This window comes from Danio rerio, chromosome 21, assembly GCF_052040795.2.
Source record: "Danio rerio strain M-AB ecotype USA chromosome 21, GRCz13ab, whole genome shotgun sequence".
In the NCBI taxonomy this organism is placed as follows: Eukaryota; Metazoa; Chordata; class Actinopteri; order Cypriniformes; family Danionidae; genus Danio; species Danio rerio.
This window is the reverse complement of record NC_141041.1, coordinates 31,660,552-31,680,945: the sequence shown is the minus strand read 5'-3', so window position 1 is coordinate 31,680,945 and position 20,394 is coordinate 31,660,552. Positions and strand designations below refer to the sequence as shown.

General features: G+C 34.2%; 1 protein-coding gene and 1 long non-coding RNA gene across 36 annotated transcripts in view; one reads left to right on the top strand and one right to left on the bottom strand.

Moving 5' to 3' along the window:
- Positions 1-20,394, top strand: part of nrxn2a (neurexin 2a) — a 762,095-nt gene that overhangs the window by 605,305 nt on the left and 136,396 nt on the right.
- LOC147838856 (uncharacterized) lies at positions 3,971-5,936 on the bottom strand. The gene is made up of 3 exons (XR_015520458.1): positions 5,863-5,936; positions 5,218-5,265; positions 3,971-4,358 (listed from the first exon to the last, which is right to left on the bottom strand). It is a non-coding gene; the product is annotated as an uncharacterized LOC147838856 (long non-coding RNA).

Here is a 20,394-nt window from a genome sequence, read left to right as displayed (position 1 = left end):
TAAGCCGGGCTTTGATTTGCAATTTGGGCCTTTCTTGAATAGTGGACATTTATGGAAGTCCAAACAGTAAATTATTTTCATTCTTCAGTTGAACATTAAAAAAAGTTTTTTAGCTTACACTGCAGACCCTTTGGAGCATGTTGTAAATTTATTTGTTTTTATTAACATTTATTTCAAACATTTTATTTTATACATTTCTTCCAAAATAACTACAACAAATGTATAAAGTAATTGTGTTAAATTTTATGATACTGGGATTTTAATTGATCCATAATTTTAGCTTTTTATAGACATACTATTAATTTATCACAAAAAATGAAGATATTACTTTTTTTATCATTCTATAATTATATAATGTATAAATAATAATGTAATACTGATACTAAAATAGCATATATTTCATTGTTTAACTGGAAACCATAAATAACCTACAGCTTCTCAGTGCATGTGAGTGTGTGTGTGAGATTTATACTTTTAAACAATGCTAAACACCAGCCCCTAAAGGCCTGAAATATACACTCATTTTCTCTCCTCTTTTGCTCTTAGAGTCCATCTTTTTTTTTTTTACGTAATCCTCCATTATCTGGAATTGGGGGCTTTTTGTTCAAACAATAATTCGGTGTCCTGAGAGCACGTATCGCTTCATCATCATATCAGCTGCAGTGTAATTCATCTCTTTCATTTGCCCGCTGTGATTTATAATCCAATTAACAAAGCCTTCGTTGATGAGCTGCAAGTAAACTGCCCCTGAAAAGAAGGTTTCTCGATGCCAGCCGGAAGCTCCAGTGCCCTCAACTAATATTGGCAAGCAAAATAAATGACTTTACTGTTTAACCTTTAGATCATTGCTCAAAATAAAAAACAAATAAATAATTAAAAGAACTCAAGAATGAAGAGTGTTTTTAATTTTTTTTTTTTAAGATTGAGAGTAGAGGCTTTTCTCTTGAAAGCTTTTCAAACTGTTTGTAGTGATGGCCCTGCAGGCACAGGACGTCATATTGAGGTCGCACCCCAACATAACCCAATGATGTGGGGACATTGGATTTTGTTTGGAAATGAAAATTAGGTTGATGTAAGAACCAACGTCAGGCAGATGTCAATGTTCAACCTAAAATCAACCAAATATCAACGTCTAATCATGTTACACCTTGTAGTTGTGTGGAGGTTACCACTGTGACATCTATCAGACATTGGATTTTAATCACTTTTTAACAAAACCTAAAATCAACCAAATATCAATGTAATTTAACGTCATTATTGGATGTCAAAATAATGTTGTACTTAGACGCTGGCTTGACAGTGAATTTTGGTCACCTGACGTCATGATCTAAATCTAACCTAATATTAAAACCTGATGTTGTGTGCCTGCTGGGGTGGTTGGTAGCTTCTGCAATTCTTCAGCTCAGACAGTTGAATCATCATCCTAACAGTTATAGAGATAAACACACATTCTCTTCCAGGCTGATTCAAAACACTTCTAGTTGACTTAAATTGATCAATTATTGCTAGATTCTATGTTTCTGGTGTGGCTTTCTTAAAGCAATTTCCCATTTTGTGAATCTCAACAACCCTTTGCTGCAAATCCCAGCTCTTTGCTTTTACCCTTAGTCATCAGTTTCTAAATGGGTATGACCTGTGTGTTACCAGGTATATATAGCCCTGTATTACTTAAGGACAGTGTTTAACATTGTCATGTGCCCCTAGTCACCGAAGTGTACCAAAATATAACATATCAACATGAATATACTTTAAAAAATATATATTTTTATATTCATAAGGGTGAAAAAAGTTTTAGCACACATACTGTATGTAACAAAAACATTGATTACATATATACCTTCAAAGTGAAGGTATCAATAAATAAACTTGCACAAAACAGGCCAAACAGGCCCTTCAAAAGTAAAAATTGTGCTTTGTTGATTGCACATTCATCAGGTCTTAATACATACTATTACTTAGCCAATATAAGCAGCAATGTAAATGAAAAGGTAGCCTATACTGTATGAAAAAGCCTGTCTTATTGGCTGTCTTAGTTCTATGATTTTAAAATAACAAATACTGCACATCTCTATAATTAGGCTAAAACACTGCTTTTATATTTATGTTTGTTTGTACTTTCATTTTAGTTGCCTTTTATTTCTTTTATAGTAAAGCTAAACAAGCTTTTAATGGTTTATAAATGAACTAAAATGCTTTGTTTTGTTATTTCATCTTCATATTTAAGTAGCAGGGTATTTACAGCGTTATTTATTTCTATCTGTTTGCATCCAGTCCTTTTTGACCACATGGCGGCATTGTCGCAGACTGCTGTTACACTAAAACACATTTTCTTACTCCCTTAGTCCCGCCACGGTGTCACATGCAGCGATTATGGTCATTTTGAACTGTCAGCCACTGTATATAACTTCATTTTTTATGTTCAAACTACATTTGAAAAAAGCAATAAAGTTAACTTAATCAGTTTATATTTGGACAACGTGAAGGGATTGAATGAAATCTAGTATTTTTTTAAGTGCAATTAACATCTTAACCGCTATCAGTGAGAAAACCCTGTTCCAATATGTTTTTGATCAATTTTGATCATAGAAGGACCATCGAGGAGCATTCAAGTGAGAATATGCTGCAAAGGGATGTACAAAGGATTTGAAAATGAATATGTTGGATAACAAGATTAATTTGAAAGCGAGGGTTTACAGATCAGAATGAAAGCAAGTAAAGCCTCACGTTACATTAGTCAAATTTGCAGATGAAAACATTCAGGATCAAAACTGGTCATATAGCAGAGGATAATCAAATTAGTTTACTTTTAACTGACAATGAAGATAAAGTTTAGATATTAGCGCTACCTGTATAACTTGTTTGCAAAGGCTGTGCTACTTCACATTGACTGTTAGCACAATTAACATCACTGATTCTACTTGGCTTAGAACAAATGAATAAAAGTGTGTTGATCTTCTTGGCATGCCTTGATTTAATTAAATAATGATTGATTTAGATAAAATAAATACCGTTGTCATTCCTCTCAGGATACCTGGAATCAGTTTTAAAAGTTTTACCATTTTTTGTAGCATAATCACCATCAAATAAAAATGTCCAGTGTTTCTCTATGGTGCTTAAACCAAAAGATGTCTGAGTTCCAATTCTTATGCTACTAATACTCAACTGCCAATGGCTCACCTGTGTTTAAGGGGAGGGGCTTACCAATAGATCAATTCTTTATTCTAAATCTGAACTTACAACATTTTTAAGCAAAAAGTTCAACTATACAAGTGTTTATCAATGGCTTTCTTTGCTCATATTTACCAAGAGTTCCAATATGATGTTTTTGTTATTTCGCTTTATTGTCTCTCAGATAAAGATGTAAGCTTCCCTGTCTTTAAAATGACTGGTTGGTTGTGAGAGGCAGACTGATAAGATGGATCAAATCTAGAATTCAAAAGGACAAGTCTTTGATTTGGTGCGTAATAGTGAGTGATGACAGGCAGCAACAGTTTTGACTGAGAAGAGCACTGTAAAAAATGTTACTTAGATCTAACTTATAAAAAGTGAGGCAAGTGGTTGCATCGGACGTTTTAGGTTGATTCAACTTCCAGCCTTTTTTAAGTATTTTAAACACTAAAACATTGCTTAAAACAAATGCAATAAAATTAAGTTGAGCCAAATAATATTTCTAAAATTACTCAAATCAGATAAACTTACTTTTTTTGTTAAACTTAACTTACTTATACATTGCTATATGTTGACTGTACTCATTTTAATTAAGTATTATGAACTTAATGATCTAAATAAAATTAACCATGCATATGTCATTTAAAACGAATTTAATTGACTTCTGGCTGTAACCTCAGAAAATAAATCGGCGTTTCTATATTGTAAGCACAATATACACTAGTAAACACAGATAAACAGACTTTCCTGTCAATAACAATTAAATAAGAATGGGAAGATGGATTAAAGACCATAACATGTATTCAATATCAATCAATGTTCCTTTTAATAGTGACTACAAAATAGGCCATTAATGTGGCTACACATACACAATACATAAATAAAAACATTAATAATACCAGATCCTATTGAGAAATCATCCAAGGCAACTCAGTGAGGAGATTTGCATATTTTGATGAAGATTTTGGATGCATAATGTCCAGTCCCACAAAGAGTCTCTAATACATCTTAAATGTATACAGTTTTGATGGATACTTGAAGTCGAGGACATCGGTAAGTCCAAACAGGAGCCATCATGCATTTGACAGGTTTGGCAAACCTCTGACAGTCCTATGATAATCCAAACTGTGTTGGGCTGATGGCAAATTTTTCCCGTGGGCAGCCGCATGCACCTCTGATTCCTCACAACTCTATTGGTAGAGACAAAAAGAAACAGGAGTTCAGGTGGTTGCTACCAAACAACATTAAATAGCTAAATACTAAATAGAAAATAACTACAAGTGAAGTTACAAAAGTCCAGTGAGAATGATGCATGGATGAAACACCTTAGTTTATCAGTTAAAAATTACCTTAGTTAAAATTACCTAACTTTTATTTAAAAAATAAAAAAAGGTTATAGAGGTTGTGTAATTACATTATTCCAGGTGTTTTTAGTTATCAAATTTTAAAGAAAACTGTGATTTTACTCAGTGTAACAGTGCATGTCATTGTGGTTTCCTGTCAATCACAGAATTGTTAAAATTTAGGTATTACATTTTTTTGTTTATTTTGGCAACTTATAAAGCATAAGAATGTGTATTTAATTTAGATATTAAAACTGTTTGAAAACGGCTATAAGAAAATTATAGAATACAAATTCTATAATTTAATTGCCATCTTCATTTTGCACCAAACTTTGCACGTCATAATACAAATTTTATTAAATAAATAAATAAATAAATACATTGCCATTTTACACATTACATTAAGGTTTACATTAAATTTTTGCTAAAGCTACATTTAATTGACTTTTTCTTCAAATTTAATGTCACTGGCAAATGACAGTTCAGTGATTCAGTGTTATCAGTTAGCTTTATTGAAAGACTGACAGATAATAAGAAACTGCATTAGGATATTTTTATACTGTTTTTACTGTTGCACACATAAAAAAAATCTTCAGATATCAAATGTAAGTTAATTATATGGAGCCCACTATTGTTTGCAATTTTACCAATGTTTTACTTACCTGCAAATTATTATAGCTGTAATTGTATCTAATGTTTTTCTTACCTGGATGTGAAGTTTGAAGATCCACAGGTAACAAAATCACTTTGGTATCTAAAGACCAAGAACATGCATTTTAGAATGAGGTGCATACAATTTAAATGGTTCTGTAAACATCAGTAGTAAATGTAATTTAAGTTAAAATAAATTGTAAATCTGTAATTTGTTCACTATGCAGCATTAAAAAACTTATGGACTAAATCTCTAAAACACAAACTTTAAGTTATACTTTCTCTTACGTTAAACACAAACTACTTAACTGTTGCATACGTTTCTGAATTTAATATCCATCCTTAATGTGCTGCTATAACTTAGGTGAGCTAACTTTAGCTAAGTTAGCGCTAACAAACTGAACCCCCACACCCCGACCGCCCACCAGTGACCTTGTTAATCGGTTCTGCAACGTTAGTTTTACCTACTAAGTGTTTTAAAACTACTTTCACTATTTTTCTCAATAATATCACTTTTAATCGTTAGTATAAACTAGCGTTGGTTAGCGTTAGCCAACTTAGCTTTCCATGTGAGAGCAGTCTAACTGTTAACATACCTGAGGCTACAGTACAATTTACAAAGCTAAAACCTCACCTGCCTAGCGAAGACAGCAGTTTTGCATGACTTTACAATTATCATTCGGCTAAATTTGCAACTTACCGTGTTAATCAGATCCGCTGCTGGGAGCAGTTAATGTCGACCATTGCAGAAGCTGCGTCTGCCTGCTAAATCCCGGGCAATGAAAAAGGAGTCACGCAAAACTATAAAAATCACGTTTTATGAACACCTGCCCACATCGACAGCTGCTCTAATAAATTGTCTGTGTCAACTCACTTTTATAACATTTATTCTACACAATAACCACGTACAAAAATCTACTCAATTAAATTGCATTAGTTTTATTTAAAATATACAGTTATATAAAAACTGATATATTTTAAGTAAAGAGGAAGCAAATTTTATTTTTTTGGTATAAAACAAATAAAATTAACTAGATTGCAATTATTTAAAGTAGATAGAACCAACTTTGTGAGTGTAGCACTTTTTACAGTGAGAGCTGTCATAAAGCGCACATGCTCATTCATATTCACACAATGTGAGGTTCTTCACAGCAGGCGGCTCACTTTGTCAAACGTCATTTGAGTGCAGAGGATGGCATAAAAGTGTTGAAGAGACGGCGTGCAACAAATCATGAGTTACGTGTCTCTGGTGTTCAGGAGATATGTTCGGCGGCGGGAGCATGTGGTGGACTTCTGGAGTTTGGAAGTGAACATTTTGCTTTGGATTTTTTGCAGTGCAAAATTCTTAGTGCAGTTCTGATTGATAGTTTCAAAGATGTTCTGGTCCTTCCTCTGGTTAACTTACTGTGCATTTGGTGCAACAAACACTATTTAATTTAATTTAATTTAATTTTATTTTATTTTATTTTATTTTATTTTATTTTATTTTATTTTATTTTATTTTATTTTATTTTATTTTATTTTTGTAAATTAGTTTATAAATTATGTTGTAAATTATTTTTATAAATTATTTTTAAAATCACTATTTATTACTTTAAAATGTGCAATTTATCTTTGTCTTATTTTATATAATTTTTAGAAATATTTTAGCATCCATATTAATGAACTGTTTGTTTGCTATGACCAACACTTAACATTTTGCCAACATTTTTTGAACCTACAAGAAAAATAATGCACATTTTTGCATTTATGATATTTAATAAATGCATTCATTTATTTACAATCATATTTTTATTAACTACGATTGTTCTGCAGATTTTTAACAAGGCTAATTTAGCCATAAATCTAAAACGATTTTTGTTTTTTAATGTTATTAAACAGTAAGATGTTATTAATAAGATGTCATTAATGTTAAATTAATAAAATTAATAAACAAACACTAAATAATGTTATTGAACATCTGTTACTATCTGCTGAACACTAGTTACTTTCAAATTAAAAATAATAATATATATATAATAACAATACAGAAAGAAAAACGAAATTAGTTCTTAAATATTACACTAGGACCTTACTTTCGCTTTAATAACGCTGTTTTTAGTCTGAATTTCATTTAAATTTTGAAGTTTCCTCACACCTTGTTTTTAGGTCAAACACCAAATATCTGTTAAAAAGCAAACAAAATAGTGATCTGTTTCCGTGTTGTGAATATCATCAGATGTGAAAGCGTTATGAGACGTTAACCTGCCGCATGTCTGCACCAATTAGAGAATGGCACAAAGAAGCTCTACAGTGCAGATTACCCAGAGGCCATTACTGCTGGCTGATTGCAGAGCCAGCTGTTGTGTGCAGCTGTGGAGATCATTTCCTTCTCACAGCCCAGATCCATACCATCAGCCTACTGACATGCTGTTCTGTTTTGGCTGTTAGCCTTTAAAGTCCACTGATGTCACTTTAAATGCACAACTTCATTTGATGTGTGACATAATTTCAACTGAAACAGGGTGGGACATATTGAGTAGCTCCTCCCCTTTAAAAAATTGCCAAATGTGTTTGGTTTCATCACAGTCACAATCAATAAGAGGAATGTTGAGTGTGTCTGAGCATTTCTCCCATTTAAAGTCAGTGTGGACTAGAAGTTGTTGAGACTTTTATTTCAGTATATTGATGTATCAACTGCAGCTAATTATCAAGTAGGGTTGGTTGTGGCTTTCTTTTAGCGTGTCATTCCCTTGTAGCATATTAGAGAGGCGTAGTTAAGTATATTGTGGCTGAAACATTCAATTGATGTCAACAGAGAACTTGATTAAGTTTGAGTCCAAACTTGATTTTGAAGAACCGGTGTCCTGCAGAATTTTGTTCCAACCCCAATCAAACACACCTGAACCAGCTAAACAAGCTTCTTCTATGTATACTAGAAACTTCCAGGGATGTGCGGTAAGGGAAGTTGGAGATCAACTATGCAGGACACTAGCCCTCCAGGGTTGAGTTTGGAAGCCCATACGCTACACCAAACACAGAAGCAAATGGTTAAACTTTGATTCAAGATTACCAAAAATAACTTTTTTAACTTGTATGGATTAACTCTTCACCAAAAAATAGCAATGTGCACTTGCAAAACAAACATTGAAAATTCAGATTTTAGATTTGTTTTGGAAGCATAATATAGTAAAATTATACTTGATGTATTATAGAATTTACAACTCTGACTGCTACATCATAGTGTAGTATTAACTGTTGTGTACTGAAAAAAATAGCATACTTTAGGTGTTACTGTAGTAAACAGTGGTGTAGTAGTATAATATCTATTTTGAAAGCATTATGATAACATAGTGCACACTGTGTATTTGAACTGTACCATAGTTAATTTGGTTCTGTTTAACAATGTTTCAGCTACCAGTTATCATTTTCCATGTACTGTATACGCAGGTTTGCTCAGTTCCTTGCTTAGAAGTCATCAATCTCAGAACAAGTGATCAATTAAGTCATGGTTTGTAGTGGAGGGACACTTCAGACACTAGAAAGTATTTCATTGGTAAGAATGAAGTTCATTCATTCATTCATTCATTCATTCATTCATTCATTCATTCATTCATTCATTCATTCATTTTCTTTTCGGCTTTGTCCCTTTATTAATCTGGGGTCGCCAAAGCGGAATGAACCATTAACTTATCCATCATATGTTTTACGCAGCGAATGCCCTTCCAGCTGCAACCCAACACTGGGAAACACACTCTTGCACACACTTACACTACGGCCAATTTAGCTTATCCAATTCACCTGTACCAGATTGTGGGGGAAACTGGAGCACCCAGATGATCCTAAAACTAAAATTTTAATACTAATACCCAGCCCCCAGCCCCCTAAAAAATGTACCTTTGATTTTCGAAGGACTTTAAAGTAACCTATAACCCATTGTGTTCTCCAAAACGAAAAAAAAAATTCTATTTAGAAGATTTAAAGCATTCCAAGTTCCCCCTTTCACCAAAAAAAAAATTAAAAAAAAAAAAAAAATATATATATATATATATATATATATATATATATATATATATACGGGGGCAGCTTTTATCTCTTGCTAGATGTGATGATAAAAATAATGATAATTATAATAAATGAACGCCTGATTTCAAGATGGGCCGACCCAAAGGTTACCCAGACGTAATCAAAATCTGGCAAGAATGTCATATTATTTCACTATTTGTTCACCAAAATAAATAGTGAATATGCGAGTCCGCTGGTGGGACTGTGTCGGTGTGGTAATGTGGGCTGATGTGGCTACAGTTTAGGGCTGAATTTTTGTCCCAGTCCGCCCCTGTATATATATATATATATATATATATATATATATATATATATATATGTGTGTGTGTGTGTGTGTGTGTGTGTGTGTGTGTGTGTGTGTGTGTGTGATTTGACTTCACAAAGCGCTTCAGCTTCTAATTTTTATTTATTTATTTATTTTTTTTTATTTTATAAATGAATTTATTTTTACCACTAATATAGTACTCTCTAGTATCTGGCATGCCCCCCCCCCCCCCCCCCCCCCCCCCACTGCACTCACACATTTAAACAGTCAGCATACAGGAAACTAGGACAGTCAAAATAAAAATGGGGAGGTGCTACTCGACATGTCCCACCCTGTTTTTATGTTTCAATTTAAATCATGTCAAAGCTGTGCTCAATGGCACTTTAGTGGACCTTAAATTATCATTTAAAACCTGTATGCAATTTTATAAATACGAATAAGATTTGGATAGCTCTTCTCTCGCTTACATCAGGAGAGAGAGTGGAGTGATGGGAATGCAGAGGCAGCTTATGCGCCAGTGCCTGATTTAATTCACTTTAAATGAGAGAGGCTAATTAGAAATAGCAACTCCATCGTATTTCCATGTACACCGGTGACAGGGAGAAGGAATTCTGCAGCAATGTAAATCAGAGAAGTCATTACCCATAGCAAACCGAAGCAAATGAAGCAGCCTGTGATTTCATCCGCCAGATTCTTAAATCATTCTTGACACGTTTGGCATTATTTTGTCAGCTGGAGGTTTGATCATATTGTGAAATTGGCTAAAGGTATGGGATGTAATATAATACTTTGTAAGTAATGGAATGGAATTGTGCTGCATAATGTAATAGGATGGGGAAATCTAGAGGAATGTGTCGGAATGGATTGCAAGGAATTTTAAACAATCTTCCAATTGTCCCGTTGATCTGCTGAAGAATTCCTTTTCTGTTCAACACTAATCATTCCATTAATAGTACTTTTACGGAATGTAGGGTGATTATAACACAATGTTGTATGTGTGATGTGAATTATGTGAGTGTATATAGTGGAATTTAAACCAACCCCCTAATTAAACTATATTTAATTAGGGGTGTGGTTTAAAGGTTTTTTGGCTATATTTTTTTGTATAGTCTGGTGTATCCTGGTACATTTTTTCCTTATTATAATTTGTGATGTAATATTATAACTTATTTTATTTTTTATTTTTTTCTCTTGAAATATCTAAGCTATATATATATGAATGTGTACGTATGTATGTATTCATATGTATATATGTATATGTGTATATGAATGATTGTGTATGTATACATGTGTATGTATGTATATGTGGACAAATATGCGAGACAATATCATGTGATCCGGAAGTGTACAAAAAGAAGCACCTGATTGTGATGAACACAGTCTGATGAAGAGCCGTGTGGCTAACTGGTCAAACGCATATTTTTTATTAAATTTTATCCTTTATTCCAGTAATTTTAAAGATGAATTTTCAACTTCATTACTCCAGTCTTTAAAGTCACATGATCCTTCAGAAATCATTTCAATATTAATTATTATTATTATTATTATTATTATTATAAAAATATTATTATTATTATTATTATTATTATTATTATTATTATTATTATTATTATTATTATTATTAATGGTAAAAGTAATAAAAGCAATAATGATTTGTGTAAAAATGTATTTTGAAACTACATACAAAAAGTAATAAATAAATATTTAATATATAAATATTTAACGGTTGAACATATATATTTTTACATTTAATAAATGCTAACTTGATGAACAGAATATTTTTATTTAAATGATTGAATAAATTTAATAAAATAAAAAATAAAAACTCACCCAAAACTTTTGATCGGTAGTGTATGTGACTAAGATATAACTAAATCTAGTCTATAAATAAACTAAATTAGAATTCGTTTCTTGATGGAGCAAGTAATTAAAAAATTCTGCTAAGCCATTTAAAAATTCCTTAGAATTAAGCCCCATATAAGACTAAAATTTAGTTCTTAAAGGGCTTAAAAAGTCTTAAATTTGACTTGGTGAAACCTGCAGAAACCTGAGCAATTGCGCCGCTCTTAAAACAAAATAGTAAATAAAATAAAAATAAAAAGATAATTTTTGAAGTGGTCCCAATTTGTTGTCCATTGCTGTGTATAAGTGTATGCTAAAGCATTAAGAAGCAATTCATCAATAAGTCACCGGTAGTTATAATCCACTATGCCCATTGATTGATTGATTGATTGATTGATTGATTGATTGATTGATTGATTGATTGATTGATTGATTGATTGATTGATTGATTGATTGATTGATTAAATCTTGTGAAATATCTTTATAAAAAGAAGCCAAAATATTCTGACCAGTCATTCCCTCTGTGACCTTCATTCTGCATCTAAATGCAATGTAATTTTATTTTCGATTTTAAAATAAACACAAGTGTTGCAGTAAAACAAATCCCAATGCAATACCATAAGCATTTCCTTATTTACTCGAACTAGTCATTTTTACTTTCACACCATGTTAGTAAGCACGCAGTTCGCACTTTTGTCCTATTTTACCCTTGGCCTTCTCCTCGAACTTCCTACAGCCTTCATCCATCCTAGACACGCTTTTTTCCCCACGATTTTTTTCACATGACTCTGTAAATATGTTACATTGGAGCCTTCGCACTCCCCTCGGGCTCTTAAAATAGATGTGTAGTCATGAGCTTTTTAGCGCGAGCGCTGTGTCCTCATCATATCTAACCTCACGCAGACAGCTGAAGTCCCAGAGCCCTTGAGGTGCTAGTCAGCGCGCAGATCCACTTCCCTTCATCCCAGCACAACTGAAGACTGCTGACAGAGAGGACACTTGTTAATCGAGATCCTCTGTCTTCACTCACTGCGGCGAGAACTCAATCCAATTGTGATTCACGGCCCAGCACATCTCTACCTGCAGTGGTGCAAAAAAAAAAAAAAAAAAAAAAAGGAGGAACTTATCAAAACCTTGCAGGAGACAGTACGTTCACTTTACTCTTCAAAGAGATGCTAAACATTAATGGTGGAAACAATGGCCCCCGGTTATGAATATATTTGTGGATTCTCTCCTTTCGCAAGCCCACACAATGTGATTTAAGTAGGACGCATTCCTGGAAAAAATCATCCATATCTGCCCGTAGCAGCCTTAACCCTTATATGAAGATCAGAGGGCATGCGTTGCTGTATTTTTCATGTTCTTCGTCCAGGATCATGTCGTGTGTGTTTAATTCACATTAAACCATGCTATTTGCACACGTCGTCAGTATTGTTTGAGTGTCCAAGTCACTGGAGGAATTACACGAATCGAGTAAGAATGCAAACTTGCCCACCGATACGATCCAGACATTTTTAAAATGGCAAGAATACAGTGTGTGTCAGGAAATATGCACAGCTCTAATGATTTCCTTTATGATGTGATAATGAAATGCTGCTGTGATCAATAGATTTAAAGAAACATGTTTGATTAAATAAAATTTGAGGTTTTCCTAGGGTTGTTTAGCACCTTTTTGTTAAGTTGAAACTGATTGCATATGTAAAAATCTGTGAAATCTATGGGTAAAATCTGCAGATGTCAATGATTACAAACATTGTAGGAACAGATTGAACTGAAATGTTCAATGACATGGCTCTTATGCTATAAACATTCATTTAATAGCATAAATTAGCGTCATTTGCATAACTGAAGGGCTGGTTTATTAAATCAATCAAATGTGCTGCACAGAGATTTCTGGGAACATCCATTCATAGTTTGTTCACTGCACGTCTAAGTGTATTTTACTGCATCCTTTTAGATATATTGCAGTTTTTCATTGTACAGATTAATAGTCTTACAAGCCTATTACATTTCTATTCATCTTCAGGGTATAAATTATATAGTTTATAAACCAGTCTAATCCAGAAAGATTTGTGTCCCTCCATTTAAAATATGGGTAACACTTAAGTTTAGGTAACAATTCATACTAATAACTACTGGCTTATTACCAGAGGCGGATTTAACCAATAAGCAAGGTAAGCGGCTATTTAGAGCCTCAGGACATCTGAGGGCCCCCAATAAATATCTAGAAGTGTAAATTAAATCTTTAAACTACGATGCATACGAAAAGTATTCATAGCGCTTCACCTTATCCACATTTTTTATGTTACAGCCTTATTCCAAAATGTATTAAATTCATCTATTTCCCCAAAACTCTACACACAATGCGCCATAATGACAATGCGAAAAAAGTTTTTTTGAAATTGTTGCAAATTTATTAAAAATATAAAACCTGAAAAATCACATGTACATAAGTATTCACAGCTTTTGCTCAATACTTTGTTGACAAACCTTTGGCAGCAATTACAGCCACAATTACAGCCTTTTTGAATATGATGCCACAAGCTTGGGACACCTGTCTTTGAGAATTTTTGCCCATTCCTCTTCGCAGTACCTGTCAAGCTCTATCAGGTTGGATGGGAAGCGACAATGTACAGCCATTTTCAGATCTCTCCAGAGATGTTCAATAGGATTTAGGTCTGGGCTCTGGCTGGGCCACTCAAGGACATTCACAGAGTAGTTGTAAAGCCACTCTATTAATATTTTGGCTGTGTGCTTTGGGTCATTTTCCTGCTGGAAGATGAATCCCCAGTCTGAGGTCAAGAGTACTCTGAAGCTGGTTTTCATTCAGGATGTCTCTGTACATTGCTGCATTCATATTTCCCTCTATCCTGACTAGTCTTCCAGGACTTCCAGGCATTTCAGGACTTGGGCCCCATGGCTGAAGTTGCTTAGGGCCCCCAAATCACTAAATCCACTAAATCTATTAAATCCACCTCTGCTTATACCTGCCTATTTTTAATTTATTAACTGTTCATTGGTAGTTATAAAGTATGATCTCATTCTGTATGCCTAATTTTATCCAAAACCTAACCCCAACCTCTACCTTCCTAACTATTATTCAACAGTTAATTAGTCGTTGATTGAGCTAGTAGTGTTAGTTAATTGTTTATTAATACCGTGAATTGTGACCTAAACTAAAGTGTTAACAAATTATGTTCTGCCATGATTTTATATGTTCATAAAGTGGTCAACAACTAAATCGGGTCTTCTTAAGTGACACTATTACCTTTACATACTAACATTTGTATTCACATATTAATACCAATGCTTGCTAAACAAACTGCTTGATGTACATGAGAAAACCCCATGGTAACACTTTTGTTTAGGTCGCAACTTAAACTATTAACTTCTGGCTTATTACCTGCCTATTATTATGTTATTAACTGTTTGTTAGTAGTTATAAAGTATAAACTTATTCTGCACCCCTAATCCTACCCAAAACCTAAACCCAACTTCTACCTTACTAACTATTAATAAGAAGCCATTTAGTATTTTTTTAAGTTAGTAATGTTAGTTTATGGTTTGTTTATATCATAAATTGTGACCTAAACTAAAGTGTTACCAACCTTATTGGTTCTTGCAGAAGCTCAAACGTCCTGTGTGACAAGCACAAATTACCCGTTTGGTGCTTCCACCTTAAGCGAACATGCAAATTTGAGCGCTGTATACAATGTTCATAGATCAGTGTTTATACCTGAAGAAAGGCCTAAATTAAATCTTATAGCCGTAGCATTTCTGCAGTCTCTTCCCATTAATATTACAGTCATTTTTCATAGTGTGGTTTGAGGACAAGACACTAGCTTTATTTCTCAGTGTCACATCTGTTTTGTGAATCATCTCTCAATCTCGAAATGTCATAAACTCATGGCATCTCATTTGACCGCAGTGAGATCTATCAGGAGTTATCCGTCTATCCGCGTCCGCATGCAATCTAGAAGATGTTATGAGAGCAGACCTGTGAAGATTGTATTTTCCTTCAGGATCCTCTTAAAGCGCTTTGATCCCGTCTCTTCAACCGTGGGATTTAGATGTGACTCATGTCCCCAGAACCAACCCGTATTCCACTTGATGTCTCCAGAAGCTCAGTGTGTTTTATTTCGATCTTTATTTACACCTCACGTATTTGCTAATCGATTTACCATACGCAGTTATGATTGGTTATCAGACAAATCTGATCTGGGCTGTCTGTGTATTATTGACGTCTTGACTTAAGCCCAGTGCAAAGATACACATTATGGCTTTATCAAACGTAGAAAAAAGAAACACATCTGTTTGTGCAAGATGCCGTGACTAGCTAGCAAAAGAACACCTGGATGTTCCTCGGCGCCGCTGGCAAATTGTTCTGTGGACAGATGACACGAAAGGAAAACAATACATGAAGAGCTAAAGCACACTGCCACAGTGATCTCATGCTAGCTTTATATTTAAAAACGCTGAAGGTTTAGATGTGAGGTTTTGCAATGCCCTAAAGGAATCAATTTGAAGAGTGAATATGGGGTTGAATATGTAGAATAGCCTTACAAGTTTGTCACCGAATTGTTTTGTGTTTAGAGTTGATTGCCTTACTAGCTGGTTAGACATGGCTCTCATTGTACTTTGTGACGTTTATTTATAGACTAATTTCGAGAGGATTACGTGCTTATGATTGACCACAGCTGGTCCTGCATTAGCTAATGCATGATTCACCAATCAAATGATTCCTAACTTATTGTAAATAACCAAAGTTTCTTACCTCAGTTTTCTTCATTTTGAAGAATCTTCAATAGGGCGGCATGTGGCCTAGCTGTTAGCACTGTTGCCTCGCAGCAAGAATGTCACTAGTTTGAGTCCATAATAGGCCTTTTAAAGTTTCTGTATAGAGTTTACATCTTCTCACAGAGCTCACGTGGGTTTCCCCTTGGTTCCCTAGTTTCCTCTCACAGTCCAAAGACATGCGACATAAGTGAATTGACTAAACCAAATTGCCACCATAGATGAGCTCTTAATCAGCAATAAATCTCTCCATAACAATCCCTAATTTGCCATTAGCCATAAATAAGTAGGGGAGTTCTCAAGACCTACCTGAGCTCAAACTCCCCAGGCTTGAGGATATTATGAGCTCAGGGCTCATAGCTCTTAGTTCATCAGCTATGTGGGAACTCTTAAAGACCATTTTAGCAAGCTCCTCCCATTAGTGGACAGTATTTAATAAAATCAAGTCTTATCCTAATGGATCTTATATTATCAAAAATGTATTACCATAACCAAAGAATATATATATATACAAAGAAAGCTCATTAAGACGTTTTAAATATAATTAGAACTGAAGTAACAAAATTATTGGAAGTGGTCATTTCAGACTATGTCGTTGATTTGAAATATGTTTCAGTATTCTCCTATTCATTTAGACAGGACTTGGTCTTGGATAAACTGCCCATCGATGTACACAGAGTGAACATAATTTCCTTAAAAGGAATATTGCTATCTGCTATTGAATTTTGGCATGTATTAAAAATTACAATTTTTGATTTTATTGCAGATTTATATTTGAGAATGTTTTGAAAAATTTATTAACATTAAATTTTAAATATTTAGTGCAGGATGGTGGTTTTATATGTGTTTGGGGGAGATAATCCTATGTGTGGCACTGCTATGGTTTAAAGAAATATGGTAAAGACTTATTAAAATCTAAATGTTAAAAGATTAGTTCACCCCAAATTGAAAATTCTGTCATCATTTACCCACCTTTAAGACCAGAGTCAAATCATTGCTGTTGTTAATATGCCAACATCCATACCATTTTTCCCTAGTGTAAAATATTTTAATATTCCAGTAAGAACCTTTTTCAACTAAAAAGAACCTTTTGTGCGATTGAAATGTCCAATAGATGTTAAAGGTTTCAAAACCATTTTTAAGAGTATAAAGTATTGTGGAAAGGTCACCCAGACATTTTGCAGTAGAATGTAAGGTCGTCTGTCTGCCATTTGAAGTTCAACTGAGACTGAGTGATGCAACAGGACAGTGACCCAAAGCACAGGAGTAAACTGGCTTCAACAAAATACAATAGGCCTTCTGGAGCACCACGTCAAAGTCCTGACCTCAGCCCGACTGAAATGCTTTGGCATGACCTCAAGAGCACGATTCACACCATACATCGCAAGAATATTGCTAAACTGAAAGGTGCAAAATCCCTCTTGACCGTTGTGTGGGTCTGGTGTACAATTACAGGACACATCTGCTGGAGGTTATTACTGCCAAAGCAGGGTCAAAGTGTTGTTAAATTTAAGGGTGCAAATTTTTCACACTCTGAACAGATAAGGGCATAGTTCACCCCAAAATTGAAAATTCTGTCATGATTTACTCTCCCTCCAGTTGTTGAAAACCAATTTGAGTTTATTTTTTTAGATGAACAGAAAATTATATAATGTGATGAATGTTTGAAAAAAACAGCCACCAACAACCATAGCATTTCTTTTAGTATAGATGTTAGTGACTACCAATTTCCAACCCTTTTACATACTTTTGTGCTCAACTGAAAATAAAAAAAGCTAATAAATTGAAGTAAGGTGAGATAATGATGATTACATTTTCTTCTTACTTTTATATTCAGACTAGAAAATGTATGATTGCTGGGGTAGCGTAAAGATCAGATCCGATACTATTCTTAATCAAGGTAATGGATTCACATACTTTTCCTGCATCACTGTGTATTTCATCTTGGAGTCTATTTTGTGTGCTGAGTCTCCTGTCACACATGATGTCCTATTGCATCTCCTTAAAGAGGAGGAGATGTGCATAACATCAAATTTGCCCTGTTCTGTAGCATATGTGTGCCATGCTGTGCTGGGATTCAGAAACACAGGCTGATTTTCATGCTGGTGGCATTCAGTGACATTTATGTCACCAATTAATTTCAAGACAGGACAGCCTGTTAATACAAAGACTACGCAAATCCTGGCACACACTGTGGCACAGGAAAGAAAGAAGAAAGGCAGAAATCGGAAGATGAAGTGCAATTTCTTTTAGTGCACACGAGAGGGAAAGAAAAGAGGCATGAAACCGTGGCAGAGATTGGTATTTTTCTGAGTTGCAGTTCAAAGGAACTGTAGATTTAAAGTGATTTACATTCTAACACATTGGAGCAACTGAACTTCTCCAAATTAGCTCATATTTTACTTGAAAGATGTTTTTATAAATGTTAAATAGATATTTATGTAACAGTTTATTTGATTAAACACATCTATGTTTTAAGATTTCCACTTAGATCCACTTAAGATTAAGCAGGCGTTTAAAACTGTCAATGAAATGTATTAGAAATGCACAGCATAATTAGGGAGAAAATAATGTTTGTGTGTGTAGGTATACGAGAGATTTAGCTAAAGGGCATTTAGTAAACCAACAAATGAAATTGGCTAAAATACTGAGAACAAATACACTTTGTTACTTTAATGCTTTATTTGTTTACCTAAACTGTGTACCATATTTGTATCTTTAAATATATATATTATTATTATTTTAATGAGTCAGTACATCTTACCAAGGTCTTAAGCAGTATAATTTATGCCTGTAGTATATTCCGTGTCCAATTACGGGTTTTCCAACAAAACCAACTTTCTGTTACAAATTGCCTTTTGCAGTTGGTTTATTTAATTTAAACTCTTAATGAATTGGTTTTTAATTTGTATTTTAGGCATACGCTAAAGACACTTTTTCATCATAACGTCATACAGAAACCACAGTAGCGTTTGCAACTGTCTGAATTCACTGCTCGCCATGTTCTAAATGGTGAACAAGGAAACGAGAATGCATTTTCGGGCACAGCTTATAGGTTTAGCAGAAGGGCAAGATGAGCAGAGTCTCTTCCACAATGACTAACTAGTCTCATATGTCTTAAGTCATTACTATGGCAGTCTGAACAAAGCCTAAGCTGTTTGGTGTAATGCGTTCTTCATGCTGTGCTAATGCATTTTGTCATGCTAGTGGCAGACTAGTGCTCTTGGCCGCTCAGCAACCTGGAGGAATGAACCAGGAATAAGGCTATCCGTGTCGCACAAGCACATTTCATACGGTCTGCTGATAGGAAGTAGGGCAGAGTGCCCATGTGAAACCTGCCATTTTCATCTTTAGCCATTTTGAAGCACACTCCAGTCATGGGTTTAAAAAAAAAGCAAGATTGTTTCATCTGTGCACAGTGAAAAATGGCCAGGGCTCTAAATTGGTGGACAAGGCGGCGCAGGAGAGCTCTTTGTGGCAGGCACTTCCCTTTCAGCTTTTTCTCCATCGAAACGCAGCTTCAAAGAGACACGCGCCAAGAACTGATGGCTCACACTAAGCGAATGCAAAAGCCTTTTAAAGGCACACTGTGTATTTTTTCACCAATAAAGGACACTAGATTAGCCTTGAGGACATTATGAAGGCGATTGGAGTGAAGAGAGATGTTGATTTCATCAATGAGGTCGTTTTCATAATTTGGTGCATGAACGTTTAACATATTAACTTAATTAAATCAGTCGCATTAAAAGTAAATTTGAACATAGTAAATTGTACTGTGTTTAATTACAATGCTTTAGATCTTAAGGCCTTGTGTTGGGCCAATTACATTTATACATTACATTTAAAATGTTTGTTCATCATAAAAAAAAACTTTGGATCGCATTTTGAGATGTTTGTCAACAGTTCAGGGTCACCATTCAAACGAAAGCCTAAATGCCTGCCATGTGGACACATCTTTGCCATCTCTGTGTTTTGTGTGTGTGAATGTGTGTGTGTCATTATTGATAATTTTAAACATTCAAAACATTCAGAATCAATTCAATTCAATAGACAACATTCCTTATTTTTCTTTTTTTTTGAGGATGGGGAAATGCATCACTGCATGAAGACTTTGTTTTGTATTGTTTTGTTTTGTTTTGTTTTGTGTTACAATTGTTTTGCTTAACAAATTAATTAAATTGCATCAGATTCACTGTGCAAGGTTTTTGTGTGTTGATGAATATTTTGGACAACACGTGAATAAACACTTATGAATAACACTTGTTTAAAAAATTTTTACAATTTAAA